Source organism: Microcaecilia unicolor, chromosome 4 (genome assembly GCF_901765095.1).
Source record: "Microcaecilia unicolor chromosome 4, aMicUni1.1, whole genome shotgun sequence".
Taxonomy (NCBI): domain Eukaryota; kingdom Metazoa; phylum Chordata; class Amphibia; order Gymnophiona; family Siphonopidae; genus Microcaecilia; species Microcaecilia unicolor.
The window spans coordinates 10,973,873-10,984,028 of NC_044034.1; the positions used below are offsets into that span (position 1 = coordinate 10,973,873).

The 10,156-nt window shown below is 50.8% G+C and overlaps 3 protein-coding genes and 1 long non-coding RNA gene across 4 annotated transcripts in view; 1 reads left to right on the forward strand and 3 right to left on the reverse strand.

Annotated features, from left to right (window-relative positions):
* LOC115468279 (E3 ubiquitin-protein ligase TRIM39-like) overlaps positions 1–10,156 on the reverse strand; it is a 1,086,936-nt gene that overhangs the window by 931,855 nt on the left and 144,925 nt on the right. The gene's annotated exons all lie outside the window — the stretch shown is intronic.
* Positions 1–10,156, forward strand: part of LOC115468286 (E3 ubiquitin-protein ligase TRIM39-like) — an 875,973-nt gene that overhangs the window by 299,779 nt on the left and 566,038 nt on the right. The window lies entirely within an intron of this gene.
* LOC115468283 (E3 ubiquitin-protein ligase TRIM39-like) overlaps positions 1–10,156 on the reverse strand; it is a 572,298-nt gene that overhangs the window by 116,980 nt on the left and 445,162 nt on the right. The gene's annotated exons all lie outside the window — the stretch shown is intronic.
* The window catches only part of LOC115468319, a 49,990-nt gene that overhangs the window by 34,966 nt on the left and 4,868 nt on the right, over positions 1–10,156 (reverse strand). The window lies entirely within an intron of this gene.

Genomic DNA, 10,156 nt, shown 5'->3' on the forward strand with positions numbered 1-10,156 from the left:
AGTACAATGACAATACAAATATTAGAAATAAATGGGGGGGGGGGGGGGGGAAGCAGCCTAATGTTTAGTGCAACAGGGTGCAGACCTGGGGAGCCAGGCTCAATTCCCTCTGCAGCTCCAGATATAATATATAACTTAGATTGTGAGCCCAATGGGGACAGTGGATGTAGACAGGGTCAGTTCAGCCCAACGCTTAGAGTGGTCAGGGATTCATTGTACTTATGGAGGTAACTTCTATGGGGCCTGTAGGCTAACTTTCAAAAGAAAACGTCTGAGAGACTTTCCATGTTCTTCAACAGGCCTCCTAGTGCCCAGGAAGTCCAGGAGAGGGGAGCAGGGTTGGCTTTGGTGGAAGCTGGGAACTAATCTGATGATGTAGCCTGAGTCCCCCCCCCCCCCCCCCCCACACTCCAATGATACAGCCCCCTATATAATTTATTCACAATCAGATGTTCAGAAGTTAACTTTTTAGAGGGATGGGCCATGGGTGGAGGATGGGCGTGTTCACTTTAACTAGTTAAATAGGAGATGCTAAGCAATCCTGCATTTTTTTTCCAACTCCTACTCATTAATAGAAAAATTAGTGCAGGACCTGCAAATATATCTATCTATCTATCTATCTATCTATCTATCTTTCTCCGAGGACAAGCAGGCTGCTTGTTCTCACTGATGGGTGACGTCCACGGCAGCCCCTCCAATCGGAACACTTTCTAGCAAAGTCCTTTGCTAGTCCTCGCGCGCCGATGCGCACCGCGCATGCGCGGACGTCTTCCCGCCCGAACCGGCTCGTGCCAGCCAGTCTTCTTTTGTCCGCGCTCGGTACGGTCGTGTTTCGCCGTTCGCGCCCCAAAGTTGACCTCGCGCGTCGTTCTTCGACTTGTTCTAAAAAAAAAAAAAAAAAAAAAAGAAGGAAAAAAGGTGTCGGGAGGAGGCCTTTTGGTTTTCTCCCTTCCCGTACTTCGAGTTTTTGCCCCGGTAAGTTTCTTTCATCGTCGGGGTAGGCCCTATTTAGGCCTCGGTCGAAGTTTTTCTTCCCCCTATTTTTGCGGTGCCATTTTCGCCATTTCGAGTTTTGATCTCGCCGGCGCGATTTTTTCCGCCCATGACATCGAAGTCTTCCAGCAGCTTCAAGAAGTGCACCCATTGCGCCCGGGTAATCTCGCTCACTGACAGGCACGCGTCGTGTCTTCAGTGTCTGGGGGCTGGGCACCGCCCTCAGGCCTGTAGTCTGTGTTCCCTCTTACAAAAGCGGACTCAGGTAGCGAGGTTAGCCCAGTGGAACATTTTGTTCTCTGGCTCTTCGTCGGCATCGGCACCGGGAGTATCGACTGCCTCGACATCGTCGGCGCCCGGACCTTCATCCTCGCCCCCGATTGCATCGAGTGCATCGAGGCATCGGCCCTCTGCATCGGGGCGACATCGGAGGGCTGCGTCGGTGTCGGTGGTATCGAGACCTCCTCGTTTGCTGATGTCGTCGGACGGTGGTGCTTCGTCTGGAGTGCAGGTGAGGGCTGTCCATTCCCCTGCTGGTGGCGGTGAGCCTTCGGGTGGGTCTCCCCCTACCCTGAGGGCTCCTGCGGTACAGCCCCCCCGAGACCAACCCTCTTCGGCCTCGGCCCCGAGGAAGAGACGGCTGGATTCTACGTCCTCCTCGTCGGTGCCGGGAAGCTCCGGTGACGTGCTTCGTTCCAAAAAATCGAAGAAGCATCGTCACCGGTCCCCTTCCCATGTCGGCACCAAGAGCTCTGGGTCGCCGAGGGAGTCGGCACCCAGTAAGCATCGGCACCGAGAGGACCACTCACCCTCTGTTCAAGAGGTGTCGATGCGCTCCCCTTTGGACAGCCCGGAACAGCCTCCACGCCCGGAACAGGTTCTGACATCGACTCCTGCATCGGCTTCCATGTCTTTTTCCACAGCCGCTCTGCACGAGAGCCTCTGGGCCGTTCTCCCAGAGATCCTGGGAGAGCTGTTGCGCCCTTCCCCTCCGGTACCGGGGGTGCTTGCGCCACCGGTACCGTCGAGTCAGGCGCCGGCTCGCCCATTGTCTGGGGTGAGGTCTCCGACATCGGTGCCGCTTGCGGTACCGACTGCGGTAGCCTCCCAGGAAGGCTCCCCGACTACGTCGGCGGAGGGAGCTTCACCGGTGCGGGCGAGGGAGTCTACCTCTCGACGCTCCCACCGTGGCCGTGGTTCCACGGAGTCGAGCCGGGCACGGTTGAAGACACAGGTCCGTGAACTTGTGTCTGACACCGATGGTGAGGCCTCGTGGGAAGAGGAAGAAGACATCAGATATTTCTCTGACGAGGAGTCTGAAGGTCTTCCTTCCGATCCCACTCCCTCTCCTGAAAGACAGCTTTCTCCTCCTGAGAGCCTGTCTTTTGCTTCCTTTGTCCGGGAGATGTCTACGGCCATCCCCTTCCCGGTGGTTGTGGAGGACGAGCCCAGGGCTGAAATGTTTGAGCTCCTGGACTATCCTTCTCCACCTAAGGAAGCGTCCACAGTACCCATGCATCATGTCCTCAAAAAGACATTGCTGGCGAACTGGACCAAGCCATTAACTAATCCCCACATTCCCAAGAAGATCGAGTCCCAGTACCGGATCCATGGGGACCCAGAGCTGATGCGCACTCAGTTGCCTCATGACTCTGGAGTTGTGGATTTGGCCCTAAAGAAGGCCAAGAGTTCTACAGAACATGCTTCGGCGCCCCCGGGCAAGGACTCTAGAACCTTGGACTCCTTTGGGAGGAAGGCCTACCATTCTTCTATGCTCGTGGCCAAGATTCAGTCCTACCAGCTCTACACGAGCATACACATGCGGAACAATGTGCGGCAGTTGGCGGGCTTGGTGGACACACTCCCCCCTGAGCAAGCCAAGCCTTTTCAGGAGGTGGTCATGCAGCTGAAGGCGTGCAGAAAAGTCCTGGCCAGAGGGGTGTATGACACCTTTGATGTTGCGTCCAGGGCCGCTGCTCAAGGTGTGGTGATGCGCAGACTCTCATGGCTGCGTGCCTCCGACCTGGAGAATAGGATCCAGCAGCGGATTGCGGACTCGCCTTGCCGTGCGGATAATATTTTTGGAGAAAAGTCGAGCAGGTGGTAGAGCAGCTCCACCAGCGGGACACCGCATTCGACAAGTTCTCCCGCCGGCAGCCTTCAGCCTCTACCTCTACAGGTAGAAGATTTTTCGGGGGAAGGAAGACTGTTCCCTACTCTTCTGGCAAGCGTAGGTACAATCCTCCTTCTCGACAGCCTGCGGCCCAGGCTAAGCCCCAGCGCGCTCGCTCTCGTCAGCAGCATGCGCCTCAGCAAGGCCCCTCGGCTCCCCAGCAAAAGCAAGGGACGAGCTTTTGACTGGCTCCAGCAGAGCATAGCCGCCATCCAAGTGTCAGTGCCGGGTGACCTGCCAGTCGGAGGGAGGTTGAAAGCTTTTCACCAAAGGTGGCCTCTCATAACCTCCGATCAGTGGGTTCTCCAAATAGTCCGACAAGGGTACACCCTCAATTTGGCCTCAAAACCTCCAAATTGTCCACCGGGAGCTCAGTCTTACAGCTTCCAGCACAAGCAGGTACTTGCAGAGGAACTCTCCGCCCTTCTCAGCGCCAATGCGGTCGAGCCCGTGCCATCCGGGCAAGAAGGGCTGGGATTCTATTCCAGGTACTTCCTTGTGGAAAAGAAAACAGGGGGGATACGTCCCATCCTAGACCTAAGGGCCCTGAACAAATATCTGGTCAAAGAAAAGTTCAGGATGCTTTCCCTGGGCACCCTTCTCCCCATGATTCAGGAAAACGATTGGCTATGCTCTCTGGACTTGAAGGACGCCTACACGCACATCCCGATACTGCCAGCTCACAGACAGTATCTGCGATTTCAGCTGGGCACACGTCACTTCCAGTACTGTGTGCTACCCTTTGGGCTCGCCTCTGCGCCCAGAGTGTTCACGAAGTGCTTGGCTGTAGTAGCAGCGGCACTTCGCAGACTGGGGGTACACGTGTTCCCATATCTCGACGATTGGCTGGTGAAGAACACTTCCGAGGCAGGAGCCCTGCAGTCCATGCAGATGACTATTCGCCTCCTGGAGCTACTGGGTTTGTGATAAATTACCCAAAGTCCCATCTTCTCCCAGTGCAGAAACTCGAATTCATAGGAGCTCTGCTGGATTCTCGGACGGCTCGCGCCTATCTCCCAGAGACGAGAGCCAACAACTTGTTGTCCCTCGTCTCGCGGGTGCGAGCGTCCCAGCAGATCACAGCTCGGCAGATGTTGAGATTGCTGGGCCACATGGCCTCCACAGTTCATGTGACTCCCATGGCCCGCCTTCACATGAGATCTGCTCAATGGACCCTAGCTTCCCAGTGGTTTCAGGCTGCTGGGGATCTAGAAGACGTGATCCACCTGTCCACGAGTTTTCTCGAATCCCTGTATTGGTGGACAATTTGATCCAATTTGACTCTGGGACGTCCTTTCCAAATTCCTCAGCCACAAAAAGTGCTGACCACGGATGCGTCCCTCCTGGGATGGGGAGCTCATGTCGATGGGCTTCACACCCAAGGAAGCTGGTCCCTCCAGGAACGCGATCTGCAGATCAATCTTCTGGAGTTACGAGCGATCTGGAACGCTCTGAAGGCTTTCAGAGATCGGCTGTCCCATCAAATTATCCAAATTCAGACAGACAACCAGGTTGCCATGTATTACGTCAACAAGCAGGGGGGCACCGGATCTCGCCCCCTGTGTCAGGAAGCCGTCAGCATGTGGCTCTGGGCTCGCCGTCACGGCATGGTGCTCCAAGCCACATATCTGGCAGGCATAAACAACAGTCTGGCCGACAGGTTGAGCAGGATTATGCAACCTCACGAGTGGTCGCTCAATTCCCGTGTAGTGCGACAGATCTTCCAGGTGTGGGGCACCCCCTTGGTAGATCTCTTCGCATCTCGAGCCAACCACAAAGTCCCTTAGTTCTGTTCCAGGCTTCAGGCCCACGGCAGACTGGCGTCGGATGCCTTCCTCCTGGACTGGGGGGGGGGGGGGGGTCTGCTGTATGCTTATCCTCCCATACCTCTGGTGGGGAAGACTTTGTTGAAACTCAAGCAAGACCGAGGCACCATGATTCAGATTGCTCCTTTTTGGCCGCGTCAGATCTGGTTCCCTCTTCTTCTGGAGTTGTCCTCCGAAGAACCGTGGAGATTGGAGTGTTTTCCGACCCTCATCACGCAGGACGAAGGGGCGCTTCTGCATCCCAACCTCCGGTCCCTGGCTCTCACGGCCTGGATGTTGAGAGCGTAGACTTTGCCTCTTTGGGTCTGTCAGAGGGTGTCTCCCGCATCTTGCTTGCTTCCAGGAAAGATTCCACTAAGAGGAGTTACTTCTTTCTATGGAGGAGGTTTGCCGTCTGGTGTGACAGCAAGGCCCTAGATCCTCGCTCTTGTCCTACACAGACCCTGCTTGAATACCTTCGCACCTGTCTGAGTCTGGTCTCAAGACCAACTCTGTAAGGGTTCACCTTAGTGCAATCAGTGCATACCATTACCGTGTGGAAGGTAAGCCGATCTCAGGACAGCCTTAGTTGTTCGCTTCATGAGAGGTTTGCTTTGTCAAAGCCCCCTGTCAAGCCTCCTACAGTGTCATGGGATCTCAATGTCATTCTCACCCAGCTGATGAAACCTCCTTTTGAGCCACTGGATTCCTGCCATCTGAAGTACTTGACCTGGAAGGTCATTTCTTGGTGGCAGTTACTTCAGCTCGTAGAGTCAGTGAGCTGCAGGCCCTGGTAGCCCAGGCCCCTTACACCAAATTTCATCATAATAGAATAGTTCTCCGCACTCACCCTAAGTTCTTGCCAAAGGTTGTGTCGGAGTTCCATCTGAACCAGTCAATTGTCTTGCCAACATTCTTTCCCCGTCCTCATTCCTGCCCTGCTGAACGTCAGCTGCACACATTGGACTGCAAGAGAGCATTGGCCTTCTATCTGGAGCGGACACAGCCCAACAGACAGTCCGCCCAATTGTTTGTTTCTTTTGATCCCAACAGGAGGGGAGTGGCTGTGGGAAAACGCACCATTTCCAATTGGCTAGCAGATTGCATTTCCTTCACTTACGCCCAGGCTGGGCTGGCTCTTGAGGGTCATGTCACGGCTCATAATGTTAGAGCCATGGCAGCGTCGGTAGCCCACTTGAAGTCAGCCACTATTGAAGAGATTTTGCAAAGCTGCGACGTGGTCATCTGTCCACACATTCACATCTCATTACTGCCTGCAGCAGGATACCCGACGCGACAGTCGGTTTGGGCAGTCAGTGCTTCAGAATCTGTTCGGGGTTTAGAATCCAACTCCACCCCCCTAGGCCCATGTTTGTTCTGTTCCAGGCTGCACTCAGTTAGTTGGTAAATTTTTTAGGTCAATCTCAGTTATGTCCTCGCTGTTGCGAGGCCAATTGACCATGGTTGTTGTTTTGAGTGAGCCTGGGGGCTAGGGATACCCCATCAGTGAGAACAAGCAGCCTGCTTGTCCTCGGAGAAAGCGAATGCTACATACCTGTAGAAGGTATTCTCCGAGGACAGCAGGCTGATTGTTCTCACAAACCCGCCCGCCTCCCCTTTGGAGTTGTGTCTTCCTTTCTCTTTGTCCTTGCTACATATGAGACTGGCCGGCACGAGCCGGTTCGGGCGGGAAGACGGCCGCGCATGCGCTTCGGCGCGCGAGGACTAGCAAAGGACTTTGCTAGAAAGTGTTCCGATTGGAGGGGCCTGCAGTGGACGTTCACCCATCAGTGAAAAACAATCAGCCTGCTGTCCCTCGGAGAATACCTTCAACAGGTATGTAGCATTCGCTATCTATCTATCTATCTCTCTATCTATCTATCTATCTATCTATCTATCTATCTATCTATCTATCTATCTATCTATCTATCTATCTATCTATCTATCTATCTGTCTATCTATCTATATATACATATTTAAAAAGCCCTAAATAATATTGTGAAAGATTTAGCCTCAAAGCACAGGAAAAGTCCTAGATTAAAGACATATTTCATATACCTATTGCATCTGGATGAAGTATCGATCTTGATGGCAGTATTCCTGAAAGAGAGAAATCTTGGAAAATTTAACAGTTTTTATTCAGGATCAAACAAATTCAACCCTAATCACTTCCTTCTTTCTTCCCTTACTTATCTCTACACATCACTAATTGTATTTGATATCATGGAATGACAATGTCATAACAAAACTAAATAAGCACATTAAGCCTGCAAATAGGTGGGAAAATGTGGGATACAAATGCAATAAATAATCAATAACATCAAACAATGGAAGAACATGTCTAGATAAAAAAGCAAGTGATTACATAATAGTAATCAACAGAACATAATAATAAGCAAAAACATCATATAGCAAAAAGCAGGACAACACATGATCCCATTTTTGTTTTGTGAAAAGACTCCCACACTGTCCCCCTCACTACCCTAGTTTTCCTTTCAAATTCGACGTTTATAAATTATTATTTATTATTTATTTGCATTTGTATCCCACATTTTCCCACCTCTTTGCAGGCTCAATGTGGCTTGCATTACATCATGAATAGTGGAAATACATAACAAAGATCACCTCCTCCCCCAACCCTACTTTAATCCATATCTTGAAATACACTGCACTCTTATGACCCCTGGCCATCTTTGAAAGGATAACATCCAGTATTCCCAATCCACCTTCCCCTACCCAAGCAGAGAACCCCAAAGCAACCCCTATATGACAGTATCGATGTAGGCAACGCTCTGAACGCTCTGAAACCTGTTCAATACAGCACTTCTGCTTTATGGGAGATAGTTTGCAAGTACAGTAACAATTCCAGGTAGACATGAAAAGCCCTTCTTCCCTTTGGGGAATTCCTAACCGTCCTTGCCTCCCATAACATAAAGGCATGCAAGCTATTCCTCCAGTACCAGGAAGAGGGAGGCTCCTCCTGAATCTCAATGACACAGTGATGGGTGGCAGAGATGGGATTAGAGCTCGTGAATGTGAGGAGAGATCTCAATGACAGTGAGAGTGACAGAGATGGGATTAGAGCTCGTGAATGTGAGGAGAGATCTCAGTGACACAGTGAAAGTGGCAGAGATGGGATTAGAGCTCGTGAATGTGAGGAGAGATCTCAATGACAGTGAGAGTGACAGAGATGGGATTAGAGCTCGTGAATGTGAGGAGAGATCTCAATGACAGTGAGAGTGACAGAGATGGGATTAGAGCTTGTGAATGTGAGGAGAGATCTCAGTGACACAGTGAAAGTGGCAGAGATGGGATTAGAGCTCGTGAATGTGATGAGAGATCTCAATGACAGTGAGAGTGGCAGAGATGGGATTAGAGCTCGTGAATGTGAGGAGAGATCTCAATGACAGTGAGAGTGACAGAGATGGGATTAGAGCTCGTGAATGTGAGGAGAGATCTCAATGACAGTGAGCGTGACAGAGGATGGGATTAGAGCTCGTGAATGTGAGGAGAGATCTCAATGACAGTGAGAGGTGACAGAGATGGGATTAGAGCTCGTGAATGTGAGGAGAGATCTCAATGACAGTGAGGGTGGGCAGAGATGGGATTAGAGCTCGTGAATGTGAGGAGAGATCTCAGTGACACAGTGAAAGTGGCAGAGATGGGATTAGAGCTCGTGAATGTGAGGAGAGATCTCAATGACAGTGAGGGTGGCAGAGATGGGATTAGAGCTCATGAATGTGAGGAGAGATCTCAGTGACACAGTGAAAGTGGCAGAGATGGGATTAGAGCTCGTGAATGTGAGGAGAGATCTCAGTGGCACAGTGAGAATGGCAGAGATGGGATTAGAGCCTGTCAATTTGAGGAGGGGTCTTAGTAACAGAGTGACAGTGATAGAGATGGGATTAGAATTGAAGAATGTGAGGAGGGGTCTCACTGACAAAGTCAGTAACAGAATTGGGATTAGAGCTCTTGAATGCAAGGAGAAATCTCAATGGCCAAGTGAGAGTGACAGATACAGGTTTAGAGCCTATAAATGTAAAGAGGGGTTTCAATGACTGTCTGTCTCCCTGGTTGGAAGGAGCAAGTGCACAGCTCTGTCCTAATTAAGGAGTCACTATACTTTAGAAGCAGCCTGGGATTCCCACTCCTGCTTCACAGAAAATGGTCTCCTGTGATTTAGGAGGGGGAAATACCCGAATTTTGTACAATAATAAAGGATTAGAGGCAGAACGAACCCCCTGGAAAAAACCACTTTAAGGGAGAAAAACCAGGCGGTTCTGAAAAAACCACAATCCTCCTAATAAAGAAATCTGGAAAGTCCACTACATAGTGACCAAAAAACCTATACAGGTTACCAAAAGATTGAAGAAGCGTAACTACTGCCCACAGCACTGAAAAAAACCTGCAAAAAATGTCCCCAAAACGCCTAGGTGCAAACAGGCCAAAAACTACAGGCTGTACTAACATAAACCCTCCAGGAAAATAAGTAATCACTTAGCTTGCTGGATGTCTTCAAATGGTGTCTCCAAATATGGTTTCAAAACAGATGCACTGTAGGAGTGGACACTAGATATGGCCTGCCAGCAACCACTGGACTGGCAGACGGCCTCAAGCTTTGTGCATATTCCTATGACTTTGCCTTCTTTGGGCCACATTCCAATACTGGAATGTTACTGGACATTTACATTTTCTTGCACTGTCCTTAATACTGTGCCTAACTACAAACAATTGTCAAACTCCTGCTTGCAAGCTAATAACTTGTTGAGACAGGATGCAGGAGCAGTAGATAACAGCTTGTAACTTAGTTGCCAAGGCTTGCACACTGATCAGTACGACTACTACTATTTAGCATTCTATAGCGCTACAAGGCATATGCACGCTGCACAAACATAGAAGAAAAGACAGTCCCTGCTCAAAGAGCTTACAATCTAAGAAGACAAAAATAAAGTAGCAAGATCAAATCAATTAATGTGAACGGGAAGGAAGAGAGGAGGGTAGGTGGAGGCGAGTGGTTACAAGTGGTTACGAGTCAAAAGCAATGTTAAAGAGGTGGGCTTTCAGTCTAGATTTAAAGGTGGCCAAGGATGGGGCAAGACGTAGGGGCTCAGGAAGTTTATTACAGGCGTAGGGTGCAGCGAGACAGAAGGCGCGAAGTCTGGAGTTGGCAGTAGTGGAGAAGGGA